The sequence below is a fragment of the Hyperolius riggenbachi genome, chromosome 9 (genome assembly GCF_040937935.1).
Source record: "Hyperolius riggenbachi isolate aHypRig1 chromosome 9, aHypRig1.pri, whole genome shotgun sequence".
Taxonomy (NCBI): domain Eukaryota; kingdom Metazoa; phylum Chordata; class Amphibia; order Anura; family Hyperoliidae; genus Hyperolius; species Hyperolius riggenbachi.
Window position 1 is genome coordinate 112788117 of NC_090654.1, and position 17904 is coordinate 112806020.

The following is a 17904-nucleotide window of genomic DNA, read 5'->3' on the forward strand; positions in this document are numbered from 1 at the left end:
TGTTAAGTCATCGAAAACTGCTAGGAAAGATCAGCTCTTCAGCAAAATATAGATGGGCTGACAAGGAGGATGAAGAAGAGAAGCAGGGTGAAGAAGAAAACTAAAGATGAAAAGTCTAGATTCTTGTTGTTTAAGTTTTTTTGTCCTTGTGAGACTCTTCTGTTATTTTATTTCATTTCAGAGATATATTGTTGAAGTTGGAACAGAATAGTTCATATTTAATGTTCATCAACCAAAGCTTGTCTGAATTCGTCTGGAGGCCGTGCCGATCGTCCTCTTTTTTGGAAATCAAAATATGGTCACCCTACAATAGCTTCATTTTGTAGTAAAAATTACAACAACAACAAAGCAGTCACAGACAACATCGCACTTCTTTATTTTCTGTAAATGTCACTTTTTTTATTTAGGTTTTATATTTTCATGCAAAATGATAAGACATGGCTCATCAGTATTTCTTTTTTTCTTAGAAAAGACAGCTTTGTTGCAGTCATCAGAATAAAATTTGTGATGCGTCTTCATTTTTTACCAAATAATCCAAAGCCTCCTCCTCCTCCATAGCCTCCGTTACCTCCTCCATAACAGTGACAGCCTCCACCACTTCTATGCCAATAACAACTCTCACCTCCTCTTCCACAACCAAAGAGTCTACTAAAAAGACCTGAAAATACTAGAAAGAAAAAAAATAGTATTACTAATTACAATTTACGAATTCCTTAAAGCGTTAGTGTGTTTATTATATACCGGTATGTGCATATGTAGGCATACCATGTCATGAGGTGGGATCTTAAAGGGACCTATTGTGATTCTAGTGTATACGTGGCTATGCAGAGGAGGAGACCAGTGCAAGTAAACAGCGATTGGAATGGCAGGAAGGTGAACTCTTCCTGGGGGGCACCTACCTATCTAACCTATCTACCTATCTAACCTATATTGTGGGCACCTACTACCTATCTAGCCTATACTGGGGGCACCTACATATCTAACCTATACTGGGGGCACATACCTATCTAACCTATACTGTGGGCACCTACCTATCTAACCTGTACTGCGGGCACCTACCTATCTAGCCTATACTGGGGGCACCTACCTATCTAACCTATACTGGGGGCACATACCTATCTAACCTATACTGGGGCACCTACCTATCTAACCTATACTTCGGGCACCTACCTATCTAGCCTATACTGGGGGCACCTACCTATCTAGCCTATACTGGGGACACCTACCTATCTAACCTATACTGGGGGCACCTACCTATCGAACCTATACTGAGGTAATCTACCTATCTAACCTATACTGGGGGCACCTACCTATCTAGCCTATACTGGACGCACATGCCTATCTAACCTATACTGGGAGCGACTATACTGGCTACCGATACTGGAGGCACCTACCTGGCTTACCTATACTGGGGGCATTTATACTGGCTACCTATCCTGGGGTACCTATGCCTGGCTACCTATACTGGGGGAGGGGGGGCGTACATCAAAAAAGGGCGTCGGAAAAAAAGGGCGCGAGGTGTAAACGATAAGCAGTAATACCGTTTATAAAAATATTGTGTTGTATTTCGTTTACAAATGTTTTACAAATTTATAAATCATTAAACAATGTGTATGAAATCGGCATTTGTGAATAGTTAATCTTCCGTTTCAAAAGTGAAACTTATAATTACGTTTGCTAAAAAACCCGATAATATATGTTTAATCGTTATAATTGTATATTATTGTGAATAACCTTCATTTATCGTTTCTTCTTATAATAAAATCTGAAAATATTGTTTATAACGATGATATAACTATAACTATGTTCATAATAAGCGCTGTAAAACATTAGTAAGTATTACTAAAATTTTACTAAAACTATACCTAACCCTACTCTCACACAGAACCCTCCCTGTACATATCCCTAACCCTTAGACCCCCTGGTGGTGCTTAACCCTAAGACCCCCCCTGGTAGTGCCTAACCCTAAGACCCCCCTGGAGGTGCCTAACCCTAACCACCCCCCTGGTGGTGCCTAACCCTAACCACCCCCCTGGTGGTGCCTAACCCTAACCATCCCCCTGGTGGTGTATAGTGTACTGTAATTATACCTAACCCTACTCTCACACAGAACCCTCCCTGTACCTATCCCTAACCCCTAGACCCCCCATTGTGGTGCCTAGCCCTAAGACCCCCCTGGTGGTGCCTAACCCTAAGACCCCCCTGGTGGTGCCTAACCCTAAGACCCCCCTGGTGGTGCCTAATAGTGTTGATCGAACAGTGATCGACACTGTTCGTTATTCCCCGAACATTAGGGTGTTCAGGTCGAGCACAGCCTAACACCGCATGGTGTTCGGCCGCGCTGTTCGGTCTCCTCCCCTCGCTTATTGACGCCTTTGCAGGCAGCCAATAAGCGGCGATGATGCTTTTTCCACAGCTATGGTCACACAGCCTAGCTGGCTGTGACCATAGCTGTGATTGGCCAAGCAGGTCACGTGTTCAGGTATATAAATACCCGAACGCGCGGCTGGCTCCGCCATTCGCATTGGGGTTTAGCTTGAGGTAAGTAGGAGACAGAGCTAGCGTAGCGGTTAGGTAGGTGCCAGCACTGCCAGCCAGGCCAGCCACAGTGCCCCAGCCTCACCACCACTGCCAGCAGCAGCCACAGGGTCCCAGCCTCAACACTGCCAGCAGCAGCCACAGAGCCCCTGCCTCACCACTGCCAGGCATTGGCAGCAGCCACAGTGCCCCAGCCTCACCACTGGCAGCAGCCACAGTGCCCATAAAAAAAACACAGTTGCATTTTACTGTTGCTTATTGTTGAAAAAAACAAACAGTACTTTTAGTGCCAGCTGGGATCAGTTGTGCACATAAAATAAACACACTTTATTGCATTTTACTGTTGCTTATTGTTGTATAAAAAAATAGTACTTTTTGAGTGCCAGCTGGGAACAGTTGTGCCCATGAAAAAACACAGTTTATTGCATTTTGCTCTTGCTTACACGTATGCCTTTTTTGGGCCTGCAAAGCAGGCATGCTCGGGTCCCCATTGACTTCCATTGGGCTCGATGTTCGGCCGAATATCCCGAACATCTGGATCATGTTAGGCTGAGCCGACCTGAGCCAGAATAACTGGGTGTTCGATCAACACTAGTGCCTAACCCTAACCACCCCCCTGGTGGTGTATATTGTACTGTAACTATACCTAACCCTACTCTCACACAGAACCCTCCCTGTACCTATTCCTAACCCCTAGACCCCCCCCATTGTGGTGCCTAACCCTAAGACCCCCCTGGTGGTGCCTAACCCTAAGCCCCCCTGGTGGTGCCTGACCCTAACAACCCCCCTAGTGGTGCCTAACCCTAACTACCCCCTTACTGATCGCTTTATTATGTGGATAATAATGTTTTACAAATAGTGACTGTAAAAAATATATTAAAATTTACTTTACTTTATTTTGTGAATAATAATGTTTTACAAACATTAACCCCCTTGGCGGTATGAAAAATACCGCCAGGGGGCAGCGCAGCAGTTTTTTTAAAAAAATTTTTAAATTTTTTTAAATCATGTAGCGAGCCCAGGGCTCGCTACATGATAGCCGCTGTTTTGCGGCAACCCCCCGCCCGCTTCGATCAGGAAATCCCGTTCAAAGAACGGGATTTCCTGGAGGGCTTCCCCCGTCGCCATGGCGACGGGGCGGGATCACATCACCGACGTCAGCGACGTCGGGACGTCATTGGGAGACCCGATCCACCCCTCGTCGCTGCCTGGCACTGATTGGCCAGGCAGCGCACGGGGTCTGGGGGAGGGGGCCGCGCGCCGAACCGGATAGCGGCGTTCGGGCGCGCGGCGGCGGCGATCGGGGTGCTGGCGCAGCTAGCAAAGTGCTAGCTGCGTCCAGCAAAAAAAAAATTATTTAAATCGGCCCAGCAGGGCCTGAGCGGCACCCTCCGGCGGCTTACCCCGTGTCACACACGGGGTTACCGCTAAGGAGGTTAAGGAATAAAAATTTTAAATAATTTTATTGTGTGGATAATAATGTTTTACAAATAGTGACTGTAAAAAATATATTGCAATTTACGTTACGTACTGATCGTTTTATTTTGTGAATAATGTTTTACAAACAGTAAGGGATACAATTTTAAATAATGTTTTAGTTAAATACGATAAATATGTTTAGTATTTTTATAAACGTTAATCGTCACGGGTGCATTTTCTAAACTTAAATCATCACAAGCACAGTTATAAAACATTAAATATCTCCGGGCGCCATTTGTAAAACGTTAATAATGTCTGGCGCCCTTTTTTCCTGTTCGGTGCCCATTAAACGATATTTATTACGGGAGTGAATGGTGGCGCCCTTTTTGTCCACTAGCTGCCGGCGCCCTTTTTTCCTGTTACCACTGGGGGGACCTATAGCTGCCTATATATAATGGGTGCAACTAGACCTGGCTAACCTATACTGCGGGCACCTATACCTGGCTCCACGGGGAAGGGGGGGCCGCAATTTTTACACCATCGTCCTGTGTGCAATTCATCCTAGAAACTGGTATACATGCATATTCTTCAGCATAAAATTCACAAAAATCTTAGTGGTACATTCTAATCAATCAAGAAATTTGCATTATACATGTACAGTATATATTTTAAATGTTACATTTTTTAATTTTAGTGGACTATACTTGTATAACTGATTTTAGCTCCAGTTAATATAGTAACATTTTATCTCCAGTATGTACAGAATAAGTTGCTATCCTGTACTTTATACTAATAGTAAACTAGCTACTGTATAGTGTGCACTAATTCCTTATTGAAAATTGTTGGAAGCATTCCCCACTGCTTCGATAATCTTCCTCTGATTATAAACCCTGTGCATCTCTTATATGAACTTCTGAAGTTCATATAAGAAACATGAGAAACAATTTCTTCATGAAAACAGTGGAGTCACATGCCAATATTTTGCCTGTATTATAAAATAGTTGCGAAATAAGTAAAGCAAGTATATTGAATTAATGACCAGGGTCTCATTTAAAGAGAACCCGAGGAGAGAGTGATATGAAGGCTGCTATATTTATTTCCTTGTAAACAAAGCCAGTTGTCTGGCGACCTTGTTGATTTTCTGGCACATGGCTAATGCAGTAAAAAAAAGAGTCAGAGTACCTAATCTGATGCATGCTTTTTTAGGGTCTATGGCGAAAAGTATTAGAGACACAGGATCAGGAGGACTGTCAGGCAACTGGGTTTGTTTAAAAAGAAATAAATATGGCAGCCTCGATATCCCTCTCACCTCGACTCCCTTTAAAATATTTTAAGCACACTTAAAGAGGAGCTGTTAGGTATAAGGTCTCAGAGAAAATAAACACATATATCAGTAGCTAAATATAGGCTGTACTTACATTACATATGCATTTCACTGTCCACGTTTGGATTTCACAGAATTTTTATATAGTATATGCAGAGAATGATGCTCCTGACAGCTCATGGCAGGTTCCATGTTTGTCTGTCTCCTATGAAGCCAAATGTGTCGTCATGTCCTCCCTGCTTCCTGATCACAGAAAAGCTCGTACTGAATAACACGGTGTGCAGTGAATATTAATTAGCCATGTGGCAAGGAACAATAGCGGACTCCTGCAGTGTACTCTGCCAGGAGATTTATCAGTGCTGTGTGCTGGACTGAGTTACATGCTATTGTTACTTGACCAAGTAACTTTTCATTAGCAGCCGGGGGGAGAGCCCCAGAATGCTTTGCAGTATGGTATGCGTCTTGCGTCTTCTTAAGAGCTTGGGAATAACAGCTTTGCTGATAAGCACACATCAAATGTAAGAGAGATTTTTATCTTCAGTAATGCCTTTTTGGCTTCCTTCTAAACTGTTTAACACAGGAGAATAGAGGTTTAAATTAGCTTTTGTAGCCTGACAGTTACTCTTTAAGGGAGCTAACCCTTTAAAGGGACACTTAAAGAGGAACTTCACCCTAAACAAACATACTGTCATTAAGTTACATTAGTTATGTTAATTAAAATAGATAGGTAATATAATCTTACCCACCCTGTTTTAAAAGAGCAGGCAAATGTTTGATTTCATGAGGGCAGCCATCTTTATGGTTGAAAGGAGGTAACAGGGAGCATGAGACACAGTTCCAACTGTCCTGTGTGCTGATCACCCCTCCCAGTTGCTAGGCAACGTAAACAACAACATAGGAAATCCAATCATGCTTTGAACAGCATCAGGGAAAAAAAAGCTTGGGCAGTTTTCTTTGATGGGTGGAGCTTAGCTAAAAATGCAGCTAAAAATGATGCTTTGGTAAGAAAAACAAAGTTCTGATGCTGTGAAACTGTTAAAGAAACACCAAGCCTTTTCAGTTCTGCTGAGTAGATTTTTAGTCCGGAGAATCACTTTAAGGCAACCCAAAAAAAATGAGTTTTACTCACATGGGGCTTCTACTAGCCCCCTGCAGCCGTCCGGTGCCCACGCAGTCTTGCTCCAATGCTCCTGTCCCCCACCAGCAGCCACTTCCGTTTTAGGGGACAGGCGCCGACAGGCCTGGGAACGGTAGTGGTTCTTCGCGTTCCTGGCCACAATAGCACCCTCTATACTGCTATTGTGGCCAGGAACGCGAGGAATTCTTACTGATGTCTTCTTCTCTACCCACAATTTTTTTGCTAGTTTAGAACATAGTGGGCACATTTTGGAACTTTACTCAGGCTGGTACTGCTTTGTGTCCTCACTGAGGAGCTCCCTTTATTTTATGTTTCAGTAAATACTAAAGCTGTGTCAATCATGGCCCATTATGCAAAGCCAAATGACCCTGATCCGATTGAATTTTGATCGGCTAATTACCAATTACAAAATCAATTGTAATAAATGTATTGGATTTCTATAGCACCAACAATCTACAATCTAATCTACTTATTGGATTTATAAAGCGCCAACATATTGGCACTATATAAATCCTCGACCCGCTACTGATCCTCCACCACTACTGCCCCGCCCCCACCGCACTTGTTTAATCAGCCTTTGGAATTGATCAAAAGTCAGTCAGGTACAGTACCTCTGTGCTTATCTTAGGTAGTTTTGCCTTGGGTCAGGTGTGCTTTAAACGGATACTGTAGGGGGGTCGGGAGAAAATGAGTTGAACTTACCCAGGACTTCTAATGGATCCCCCCAGACATCCTGTGCCCGCGTAGCCGATCACCGATGCTCTGGCCCCGCCTCCGGGTCACTTCTGGAATTTCAGACTTTAAAGTCTGAAAACCACTGTACCTGCGTTGCCGTGTCCTCGCTCCCGCTGATGTCACCAAGAGCGTACTGCGCAGGCACAGACCATACTGGGCCTGTGCAGTACGCTCCTGGTGACATCAGCGGAAGCGAGGATACGGCAATGCAGGCGCAGTGCTTTTCAGACTTTAAAGTCTGAAATTCCAGAAGTGAACTGGAGGCGGGGCCAGAGCATCGGTGAGCAATTGCGCGGGCACAGGATGTCTGCGGGGGACCATTAGAAGCCCCGGGTAAGTTCAACTCATTTTCCCCCGACCCCCCTACAGTATTCCTTTAAGCCTTTCATTGTGTTACAAGTATTTCTAATACTAGTAGTAGGTAGATAAACACCGCTCTCACTCCCAGTATCTATCTAACTATCTAGTGACTAGCTATAGGAGACATGAAAAACATCTCAACTACATAATTATAGCTCAATATTGTAGTATGGCACAGTTAAGATGTTAAAAAGGTTTTCACACTTTAATGTTTAATTTGCATTTCCTACTATATCTTTTTCCTTCCTTTTCTTTCTATTACTTTAACTTTATATAATGTTATAATGTTCTTTCTGCCAGGAGAAAAGTGCAATATTCAGTAAATGTTATGTGTGGGCTGGTGCACACCGAGCGGCTTTTTCAGCGTTTTCAGATCCGCTTGCAGCTGCGGATCCGCTTGGTCAATGTATCTCAATGGGGTGGTGCACACCAGAGCGGGGGGCGTTTTGCAGAAACGAATCCTCCCGGGGTGAGGCATTTTTTGGATTGCGGATGCGTTTCTGCCTCAATGTTAAGTATAGGAAAACTGCAAACCGCTCTGAAAAACGCCTGTTCAGAGCGGTTTTGCCGGTGTTTTTGTTACAGAAGCTGTTCAGTAACAGCTTTACTGTAGCAATATATGAAATCTACTACACCAAAACCGCTACACAAAACCGCAAAACGCTAGCTGAAACGCTACAGAAAAAGAAGAAAAAGCGTTTCAAAATCTGCTAGCATTTTGCGGATCTGCTAGCGGGTTTTGGTGTGCACCAGGCCTTAGTTCCATGGATGGTGACAGCATGTGCACTCTTGGGTATGCCATGAACCTGCCATATTGTGGTCCCAGACTTTCTAAAAGTGGAGGTGGGAGCATGAACTCCACACATTTAGTTGTACCATAATGCATACATAAAAGGTCTATTATAATTTTTATACCCATGTAGATTTGTAACCCTTTTTGTACATTTACACAATAATAACTTTGTTTACATCAGGACCAGAGGAGTATTGCTATCTAAACACAGTAAGCAGGACAGCTTGTGGACCTCTTGAGAAATACTAAAAGTTCCAGGCACCTATTCAATTAACTTTTCTCCTGAGTTTTCTCACAGGAGATAATTTTTCAACATATCCACAATGTAACAATTCACCACCTAACAATGGCATAGCAATAGGGGATGCAGAGATTGCAACCGCACCAGGGCCCTTGGACCAGAGGGGCCCACTAGAGGTCCTCTCTCAACTGCAGTATTAGCTTTTCAATGGTCCTATGCCAGTAATGATCTACTATATATGCTGTGAATAGTGGTAATCGTTAACAAACTGTTCCCCTCTGCTTACACCTACAGGGGTTCTGTAGAGGGGTTCAAAAGACAAAATCTGACACTTACCTGGGGTTTCTATCAGCCCTCTGCAGCTGTCATGTCCCGTGCCGTCCTTCTATGATCCTCGGTTCCCAGCCACCGGTCCTGGTCTAATATTAGTCTAAATAGACGAATAGTGCTCGCTCTCATGTGCGTCATCGGGAGCTTACTGCGCAGTACTACGTTTTCTTGTACTGCGCCTGCGCAGTAAGCTCCGGAAGACGCATGCGAGAGCAAGCACACGTGCAGCCGCAGTCTAATTAGACACATCATTAGACGCATCATTAGACCGGGACCAGCGGAGGAGAACGGAAGATCGGAGGAGGACGGCATGGGACATGACAGCTGCAGGGAGCCGATAAAAGCGCCAGGTAAGTTTTGGATTTTGTCTTTTTGTCCCCTCCACAGAACCCCTTTAAAGGAATGGTCCAAGCTATTGAAAAAAAAAGATCCACTTACCTCGGGCTTCATCCAGCCCGTGGCAGCTGTCCTGTGCCCTCGCCACAGCTCCGGTGGCTCGCCAGGTTGGCTTCCGGATCGGCTTCTTCTGCGCTTCACCGTGCGGGTCACGTGGTCCCTCTGACGTCATCAGAACGGTACCTGACGGTGCCTGCGCACTACCGCAGAGATGTCGGAGGGACCACGTGACCCGTGCGGTGGGTCGCAGAAGAAGCCGACCCGTAACCGGACCTGGCGAGGTCGGCTGCGCCAACGGAGAAGACCGGCACAGGGCGGCTGCCACGAGCTGGAGGAAGCCCCTGGTAAGTGGATCTTTTTTTTTCAATAGCTTGGATGTTTCCTTTAAACCTTGGTAACCCAGCAATATCAAACTTATTCTGAGTATTTTCTTCCTTGCTGGGGACTGGAAAGGTATAACAATAAAGCCCCTACTGTGAAATCATTCAGGAGAAAACATACAGTAATTGCATATGGCCCTCTGTGTTTTACAGCGATTTTTTAATTCTAAAATGTAAAATTTATCCCACTTTTATGAAAAGATGCATTGAAAGAATTCTTCCTTTTACTCATCTATATTACAGCAGAGAGAAGTTACTGACTGATCAATATGGACATCGGAACGTCTCAGCTCTTGTATCCTGATGTTCTCCAGGCCAACTATATCAATCAATCTGCCAAAGATCTGTTTATTGTTAAATTAAAATACCTTTTTTCAATGTTCTTTTCAAACAATGATTTCCCAAATGAACCTATCTGTTTTCAAAATAAATAGTACTTACAGCCATGGCGCATACACGACGATCCGCACCCAGTATTGCAGCAACTGTGACCGGATCCGCACTCCATATCGCTATGGCAGGTATCCCGAACTACAGTGCAGACAACAGGTGAAACCTGAGGGCATTCTAAAAGATGAAAGGAAGACAAAAAGGAAGAACTAAATAAAAATCTCCTGTTTTTCTAATCATTCTGCAAATAGACATGTAGAAGCCACAGATTCCAGTTCAAGGAATGGTCAGATAACCATATTCTCTATGGATTGACATATGTAAGCCAATGGGATCTAGGACAAGCTGAAAAGAAAACAGTAGGAACACAGTCTTTACTCCGAGGAGAGTGACTGGTCCCTGGGAGGGGTAGAGGTTGTATACTCCCACAACATTAGCAGGACAGGGCAGAACTAGTCCTACTGAGGTTTTTTATTTTATTTACATCAGGTTTACATGATCTTCAAAGCCATTTCAAGTAGATTATGTTAACACAGTTTTATTTAAAGTCATAGGCATCTTTGCATTGCTCATGAATATCCAGAATCTACATACTGCCCATAGATTCATATAAATATGTTTACCCAGCCAATACTCTTATGTGTGCCCCACCAGTGCTCATGTGTGCCCAACTAATACTCTTATGTGTGCCCCACCAGTGCTCATGTGTGCCCAACTAATACTCTTATATGTGCCCCACCAGTGCTCATGTGCGCCCAGGCAATACTCTTAAGTGTGCCCCACCAATACTCATGTGTGCCCAACTAATACTCTCATGTGTGCCCAGCCAATGTTCTTAAGTGTGCCCCTCCAGTGTTCAGGGTGTCCGGCCAATACTTTTATGTGTGTCCCGGCAGTGCTCATGTGTGCCCAGTCAATACTCTTATGGTTTCCCCACCAGTGCTCATGTGTGCCCAACTAATACTCTTATGGTTTCCCCACCAGTGCTCATGTGTGCCCAACTAATACTCTTATGTGTCCCCCACCAGTGCTCATGGGTGCCCAGCCAATACTCTTAAGTGTGCCCCACCAGTGCTCACGTGTGCCTAGGCAATACTCTTATGTGTGCCCCACGAGTGCTCATGTCTGCCTAGCCAATACTCTAAAGGTAGCCATACATCAGGCAATGATAGGCAGATTTGTCCAAGAGAATCGGATTAAAGAGAGATCGGTCGGCTGCCCATACACCGCAGGACGATTCTTGATTAGTTTAATCTGAAATCTCTCCGGAATTGGCCGCATCCACTGCTGTTCCACTAGTGTGTGCATTTATACATTACCTGTCCTGTGTCGTGGTGCCCGTCTGTCTTCCAAATCCGCTGCTTTTCCATTAGCCCTATACACACTGCCAGCATGACGCGTCATATGTGCAGCATGCTATGCACCGGCGGCATGTATAGGGCTAATGGAAGTGCAGCAGATTTGAGCCGTCCTGATATTGCTCACCGTTACTGCCATGCACCTGATGAACCACGACAGCGCAACATCTTGCAGCATATCCAATCGACATGCTCGGCCTGAAATTGGTCGCATCGTCAATCGGGCATGTACTTGGCAGCACCGATTTTCATCCAATTCAATAATAATTATTGAAATTGGATGGTTGATCAACCGCTAAGTTGATTGATGTATGGGCGCCTTTATGTGTGCCCCACCAGTGCTCATATGTGTGTGCCCAGCAAATACTCATGTGTGTACCCAGCCAGTATTCTTGTGGTGTTCCCAGCCAATGCTCATATGTGTACACAGCCAATACTCACATGTGTAGCCAACCATTGCTCATAGTTGTATGGGGCCAATGCACTCATGTGTGCACCCAGTTGCTGTTCATATGTGTGTCCTGATTCCCTCTTTTATTATTGCTGACAATCAAATGCAGGATAGCGCATGCCATTAGTATATTTAAGCACTTGAACGCTGTGTTCTTCTGATTTAAACACTATTAATTATTAAAGTCAATACTTTAGATCTTATGGGCAAGGGTTGTAACCAATACCAAGACTTTCCTTACTCTCCTTATCTTCTCTGGAGAGACTTCTTACCTGTCAGAAAAGACTCAGTAGAAATCTTCCCAAATTAATGGAAAATGCTGCTTTGGACATGCTTTCTGTTGGAAGAATAAGGCCTCCTTCAGCCAGCCAGCTGAGAAGCAGTGCAGTCACCACCTGTCTGCTACTCCCATGGACTTTCTGGGTGCTACTAAGCACGGGCATGGGCAGTGGGGTGGAGTCCATCCTCTGCTTGTACATCTGAGTATCGGTAGGTGCCTCTAGATGTAACCGCAGGCATTTTTCTGCTGCGGTGTAACCACACCATGCCTAAGCTACTGAAACACGTGGGTACAAGTGCTACTGACACATATATGGCTACAGACGCTACTGACACACATGTGGTTACCAACGCTGCTACTCGGCTGCACGAAATTTCATCTGGAAAACCTCTGGCATTACAGCCCCACATTTACTACTGGCTATATAATATGTGCTAATTCAGTTATAGCCATCAGAAGGATGAACACTGCTATTCCAGCGCAGGAGATTTGGGCGCAGCCAGCGCCAACATAGACCGTAACAGAAATTATGGCTATATCGGAGAACAGTGAGTAACTTAGACGCTGTCAGAAGACGGTACTGAAGTTACTTTTTCAACACTGTAATTCGGCCTCCAGCTATTGCTGGAAGCCAAATTATTTAATTCCCCCACTATCCACGTGGACTTAGAGGGGGAATAGTATTTAACATTGCCGAGAACTTGCGCAGAAGCAGGATAAGCCATACCGGCTGTATCCTGCGCCCAAGTCTCCCGGCGGCGATTTCTCTAGTACACGCTGAAGGAGTGACATTACTGTTTAATCATTAACCATTCTAATTGTATAATGGGATTTTTTTTTTTCATTCAATGCAGCTAAGAGATACCAAATAGACTTCCACATGAGTTTTAATTTATGATCTGCAGTTGGCTCCATCTCTGGCATCAATCAGACAAACTTACTGACTGATGCCTGAGATGGAACCAGCTACAGATCATAAATTAAAACTCACAAGCTGCCGATCTTGTTCAAGATCTCTCAGTTGCAGTGAATGAAAAAAAAACAACAACCTGTCCCAGAATATTCTGCTTCTACTCCTGGGCTTCTTCTGGCTTTATGAGTAGTGATAATGAAACAGTTAGAACACAGGCTAAAATCATACCTTATTTAACCTGTAAAATTGATTAGATACATTTTAAAGGGCAAGTAGATAAATAAAAATAATTATTACCGTAAATTACATTAGTTTTCTAATCAGAAGTGATCAAATTAATGAACATGATAACCTGAAAAAAATTAAAATCGTGCTGACGTAAGTTAATTATTTTTTAAAGCGAACCCAAGGTGAGAGGTATATGGAGGCTGCTATCTTTATTTCTTCTAAACAATGCTAGTTGCCTGGCAGCCCTTCTGATCTATTTGGCTGCAGCAGTGTCTGAATTACACCAAATACAAGCATGCAGCTAATCTTGTCAGTTCTGACAAATAATGTCAGAAACACCTGATCTGCTGCATGCTTGTTCAGGGGCTATGGCTAAAAGTATTAGAGGCAGGTGATCAGCAAGACAAACAGGCAACTGGTATTACTTAAAAGGAAATAAATATGGCAGCCTTCAAATACCTCTCCCCTTGGGTTCACTTTAAGTAAGTAAATGATGGCTTTAGATTCTTTTTCAGCTGTATTGTTTTACTTTAAATGTATAATATTATTATATGTATACATTTAAATGCAACTATTTTATGCAATGCCAAATGATTTTAAAACAATCAGAGCAATTATTTGATTCTGTCAATGCACCTGAATGTGTGCAGATTCAGCTCAATCCAGTGAAATTTACTTCCGATGCATAATTCAACACATACCACTAGAAAAACAAATCACAGCTGAGGGCTGGAACCCACAAGAGCAGTTTTGTGAGCATTTCTGGATCTTTTGCCAAAACGCTCAGCTAATGATAATGGATGCGGCAACTTTCACTGGAGCAATTGCGCTTCCTGAAATCGCAAGCGCAGGACATGCAGCATTTTGGGAGCATTAGCGTTTCAATGTTAAGTATATCATCGCTCATCAAAACCTGCATGGAGTGATTTTGCTAGCTTTTTAAAGTTACTGCACACTGTAACAAAATTAAAATTAATTGAATGGACCAATCAGACTTTAAAACGCTAATCGCTAATCGCTACACAACTGCTGGCAAATTGATACACTTTTTAAAAACAGTCCATAAAATGCTCATGAAATCACTTACAAACTGCTCATACAAAAGCTAGCGATTGCAATTACCGATTGCGTTTTGCAGTGGGTTCCAGGCCTGATTGATTTGGTTTTGGCTGGATGCTATAATTTCATTAAATCCACCATTATTCATAAAATCTCATGCTTTTGTATATGGTCAGCATACATTTTTCACAGTCAAGTAAGTATAAAGTAAGTATAAACACCTAGCCCTTCTGTCTCCCTTCTCAACCCCCCCCCCCCCAATGATAATATAATTACAATGGGGGGGCTATCTTGATTAGTAACACCACAAATTCGTCAACCTGCAGTAAGCATGATATATGATGAACTGTTATATATGATGGACTTTAAACCTGAAGCGAAAATAGACTTATGAGAAAGTGAATTGTATGTGTAGTACAGCTAAGAAATAGAACATTAGTAGTAAAGAAAAGAGTCTCATATTGTTTTCCAGTACAGGAAGAGTCAACCACTTTGTCCTCCTTGACGTATAAAAACGTCAAGGAGGACAGGCGCGCTCCCGCGCGCTCCCGCAGCCGATCGCGCGCGTGCACGCGCACTCCCGGCCGCGTAGTCGGTAGCCACGGAATCAATTTATCGGGCTATGGAGCCCGATCATTGATTCCCCTCCCCCGCTGAAAAAGCGACAGCTTCTCTCGGAAGCTTCGCTCTTTCTGAAGCTGTGTCTCTCTAAGCGTACATTGTACGCTTAGAGTGACGTCATGTAAAAAAAATCGAGATTGCCATCTTGTGGCCAAAAAGTAAAACTACAAGAAAATCCTCAAAAACATTACAATACACCAATATTTCCCCAAATTAAACACTTTTATATCCCACCCTCCCAAAAATGCCCACATAAAATGTTTAATAAAAAAAAAAAAAAAACATTACTATAAAAAAAAAAAAACATAAATATTTACCTAAGGGTCTAAACTTTTTAAATATCTATGTAAAGATGAAATATTTCTCTCTATTTTTTTTTTATAAGCTTGTAAATAGTGATGTATGCAAAACGGAAAAAATGCTCTTTTATTTCCAAATAAAATATTGTCGCGATACATTGTGATAGGGACATAATTTAAATGGTGAAATAACCGTGACAAATGGGCAATAACAATACGTGGGTTTTAATTATGGAGGCATGTATTATTTTAAAACTATAATGGCCGAAAACTGACAAATAATTAATTTTTTCATTTTTTTTCTTATTCTTCCTGTTAAAATGCATTTACAGTAAAGTGGCTCTTAGCAAAATGTACCCCCCAAAGAAAGCCGAATTGGTGGCGGAAAAAACAAGATATAGATCAGTTCATTGTGATAAGTAGTGATAAAGTTATAGGCTAATGAATGGGAGGTGAACATTGCTCGGATGCATAAGCTGAAAACGAGATGTTAAGTGGTTAAACAAACTTCAGTTGTTATCTATGCAAAAGAGCATCCCTGGGCTCTTCGACCCACTGGATTGAATACAGTCCTGTTTTCTGAAGCACTTAACCAGCAAAGAAACAGTGTTAAACAGCTTGAGAAAAAGGTGTTGCTGCAGGAAAGTTTAAAGGGTCGTTATTAGACAGAGTGTGCTTTTATAACTGCAACTATGACAGAATGATGCATTTTAATTAAATAAATAAAGATATATAACTAAAAATAAAAATATGAGACTCTTTGCTTTGCTTCTAATCTTCTATTCCTTATCCGTACTACACATACAATTCATTATATTATAAGGTTTGTGGGGTTTTTTTTTTGCTTCAGGTTTGCTTTAAAGCATTACATTTGCATTTCTTTACTCCAACATTTAGAAATATGTGCCAGCATACAATACCCATATGTTGTACTATTACCAAAACTATGCTTGCTTGGGTACAAGTACCGTAAGAGAATCTGAAGGGAAAATAAACTTATGATATAATAATGTTGTATGTGTAGTAAAGCTAAGAATTAAAACATTAGCAGCAAAGATATGAGTCTAATATTGTTTCCAGTACAGGAAGATTTAATAAAACTCCAGTTGTTATCTATGCAAAAGAGCTTCACTGAGCTCTCTGACTTTCAAAGTCGCAGAGAGCTCTGTATTCTGAAGCTTTATTATCTCAACTATCTCAACTGTCTGTCACTGTATTTTGTTTTTTTTTCTGCAGAGGGAAAGTTCAAAAGGTCATTAGCCTGCTCTATGAAATCATTTAAAATGCTGAGTGTAGTGTGTAAACTGCAAATATTAGATAATGATGCAATGTTATTAAGAAAACTGTATAACTGAAAATAAAAATATGAGACTATTTTCTTTGCTACTAATGTTCTATTAATTATCCGTACTACACAGCCAATTCATTATATCATATTTTTTTCACTTCAATGTCACTTTAAAGAGAATCTGTACTCTAAACTTCTTACAATAAAAAGCATGCCATTCTATTCATTATGTTCTCCTAGGCCCCTCTGTGCTGTTTCTGCCTCTCCTTGCTGCAATCCTGGCTTGTAATTGCCATTTTTATGCAGTGTTTACAAACAAAAGACATAGCAAGTGATAGGCTGAGAGTAGCTCAGTGTGTGAGTCATACAGAGTGTGCAGGGGCCTGGAGAGGGTGTGTATAGCTTCTATCCAATCACAAGCAGCACAGCACATTCCAGCCTGACTGCCTGAGTCCGACAGACCCGACAGAGGAAAGAAGATTCGATCATATAACAGAGATAACACAGCCACTGTGCAACTAGGAAAGGCTGCAGTAAGACAGAGCACATTAGAACAGGCATAGGAACTTATAGGATAGAAGAAATAAGGATGAAAATTTGTTACAGAGTCTCTTTAAGTGTAGCCAATAACTCCTCTATGCCCTCAAGTGCAGCAATTATTCACCCCCTCCCTGCAGCCCAGTAATTTTCCCCCTGCCCCCTTCCTTGTTACTTGCTGTGGCCAGGACTTTCAGACCTGTGTTTTCTTGGCATTTTCTTTATCAAAAACAGCGTCACTTACCACTGGGTAAATTGGTGCAAATTACTCATTGTGCTCATTTGTTACTCATGACTCATGTACAAGTCACCCTCTATACTTTTATTTAGTGAGTCAGACCTCAATTTCTAGACTTATGGTTGAGTATATACAGTACTCGTTCTGCTAATAAAACATTCATTAATTGTATGTTATGCAGTCTCTTACGTGCTGTTTTCATGAGGTATCCTGATGTTGAACTGATCAGTAGAGCTAGGAGACAGGTGGCCAGCAGCATGTTCAGGCTTAGAGACTTCATCTTAAGGACTGAGGTTTCTCACTACCAACCACTACCAACGACCTGAGGTGTCTACGACCAACCTGGGCATTTATATTCTGCTGCAAATGAGAATTCAGGGAGTTGTTATCTGTTGTTTTTCTTATTAATGATATGAAAAGAGATGTCCTTTTATCTATTGCTTTTCTTATTCATAACATGAAAAAAGCTAAATATCAAGAATCTTATCATACCAATAGTATACTTAACATTAGATATATATCTGCTGCTTGAATATTAAAGTGTGTATAATTATTTGTTGCCAAACTCTACATGTCTCTGCCTTGCCT

At 42.3% G+C, this 17904-nt stretch overlaps 1 long non-coding RNA gene across 1 annotated transcript; it reads right to left on the minus strand.

The window, feature by feature from the left end:
- Positions 1-352: 352 nt before the first annotated feature.
- On the minus strand, positions 353-17655 carry LOC137532625 (uncharacterized). The gene is made up of 3 exons (XR_011023962.1): positions 17506-17655; positions 10096-10221; positions 353-667 (listed from the first exon to the last, which is right to left on the minus strand). It is a non-coding gene; the product is annotated as an uncharacterized lncRNA (long non-coding RNA).
- Between the last annotated feature and the right edge of the window lie 249 nt (positions 17656-17904).